Source organism: Otolemur garnettii, unplaced genomic scaffold, assembly GCF_000181295.1.
Source record: "Otolemur garnettii isolate 467f Iridium unplaced genomic scaffold, OtoGar3 scaffold00009, whole genome shotgun sequence".
Lineage (NCBI taxonomy): Eukaryota > Metazoa > Chordata > Mammalia > Primates > Galagidae > Otolemur > Otolemur garnettii.
Genome location: NW_003852404.1, coordinates 26,773,320 through 26,775,927, shown reverse-complemented (window position 1 = coordinate 26,775,927; position 2,608 = coordinate 26,773,320).

The following is a 2,608-nucleotide window of genomic DNA, read 5'->3' as shown; positions in this document are numbered from 1 at the left end:
TACAATTACACTTGTGGAAAGCTATGAAGTCTGAGACCAGAACATAGGAATATTTAAAGACTAGAGGGAAGTGGTGAACCTTACAAAAGAGTAAGAAGAAATACCCAAAGAACGTAAGAAATAGGATATTAGAGTTTCATAAAAACCAAGTTCAGGATTTGGAACAATTCTAAAGAGGAAATATAGAATCTACCATTTCTCACATTCAAGGGAAGTGGAGAAAGAAAAAGTGATAAAAGGAGCTTGATCATATTTAATGACACACAAACATTGGTTGCTGTCAAGCAAATACCATTCATCTACTGCCTGAACCATCAAATAAACAAATACACCTGAGGACATGAACTAAAGTATAATTCTATTTGTAAATATTTTGTACTTTCTTCCACTCTCTGCTAGGTTTTCTTTGCCTGAAGTAAAATCCGATAGGGTCAGGGTTAACCTTTTCCTCTGACAGGAACATCAGGATATAGTTGCTCTAACAGATTGATGTGCGATTTCTTAAAAAAAGAATAAGGAGTTATTTCTATAGAAATCTCAGTAGGGAAATAGATTGTGAATATGTATTTTCTATTTCTATTTTGCCTTCTTCTTCCACTGAGGAACATAAAATAAAATAGCAATAGTTCCTCATTATAAAAATCATACATCATATTTTTCTACTGGATCTACTATTAGGTTATTAAATCCATATACTCTCGAGGGCAAGGTAGTTTAAATAGATAATTTGATTACACTTCCCCTTGTCTTTTTTAATCAAATGCCCCCAGCAGGAAAGATACATTCAAATAGTGTGTGTATTATAAAGTATAATGTTCACTGTTAGATATGTTTAAATTAGTTTTATATTTTCATTTAAGTTTTGCTAGCCACTTACTGTGTGACCTTAGGCAAGGTACTTAACCATTTCAAACTCAATTTTTCTTTGAGTAAAAATATATGCATACACACACACACACACACACATATATACACATACACACATATATATATACATGCATATATATATATATATACATGCATATATATATATATTTGCCAATATATTTGAGTACTTGTTTCTTTCCTTGTGGGGATGAGTGAGGTGAAGCAGGGATGAGTGTAATGCAATGCTTAAATGTAAGTAATATTTATTTCTGTAAAATTGTGGGGTTGCATCATTGTTTAAGCTCTTGGGTGACTAGGCAGTATGGGAAGGAATACAGTCTTTAATGTTGCCTTAGGTTTGAATTTTAGCTTTAGTATGTATTAACTCTGATTTTGCAAGAAGTTAATTAACTTCTCTGAGGAATATATTTCATATGGACTATGGACATACTAACAACTGTTATGAGGGTTAAGTAAACTTAATTATGAGAGTTCTTTTCAGTAAAAAGTCAATAGGTCTCATTGTTTTCATTATGTCATGTACTCCACATGAAATGTGGTTTAAAAACAATATTTTTCATATAATTTTAGACCACATTGATTATAGAGAAGGACAAAGAGTTGGAGTTTACTTTTCCAGAACTTCCTATCTGATCTTTCTAGACTAAAATATTTTGCATGGGATATTTTCTTGGGACAACCAACATGCCCTCTAAGATACCTCAGATTATATTTATGGCCTTCCACATTCAGTATCTCCTTGGGAGCAAACATGACTTGAAATGTAATCACTTATTGTTCTGGGGAGAGATAAGACATAGATTTTTCTCTTTTCTTCCTCATTTTTTCCCTCTTATTCTGGAGAAATGCTATTTTTTTTCTATAACTAAATGTTACTGGAAATAATAAAGGACAATCATAGGGTCATTGACTTATTTAAAGATAAGTGCTACAAATTAAAATGTATTTGTCCTTATTAAATTGATAGTACCTGCCTCTATAATTCTGAGGGCTCACTATGGAAATTTTCTAGCCTGGAACCCCAGGAAACTGCTTTATAGCCTTGGAAATATAATAACTATTCTTTGAATTTTAAAGAAAGATGTCACTCAACTCTGCATGGCATACTGGTTCTGAGGCACAGAATTCTTTACTAACTTGTATCTGGATTGTGCTGCTTCTACTTCCTGTCTTACATAATTAATTTCATTTTAAGCTCCTTTGCCAAGCAATGGTACATCAATATTTTGAGTGTTGATGATTGGTAATGGTTAGCACCCAATCTTCTTTCAAGAAGATTCAGCATCTGATTGGGAATCAATTAAGACCAATTTCAATACAACAAATGAAATGGTAAATCCTTGGCAGAAGAATGAAGAGTGCTTCCTATCCATCACTGAAAAGGTGTGTATTTCCTCATAAGCTCTTTTGGTTGGGAATTAACATTGTGTAGTCTACGCCCATTTTCATTAATTTTCTAGTCAATGACAACAGAGATAATTAAAGAAAATATGGTATTTCCTGAACTAGATAAGAAATTCATGTAATTTCCTTATAATAGACTAATTTGAACTCAAAAGAAATATAACACTGCATGATAAAAAGCATTTTGAGCTCTTTGAACTAATATAACCATTTGTATATAATTGTTTTATATACAATTATGGGAAAGCAACAATCACATTAAAACAGACTGAAGTTAATAATATTTTTCTGAACAAAATAGGTATTTACAGAAGCA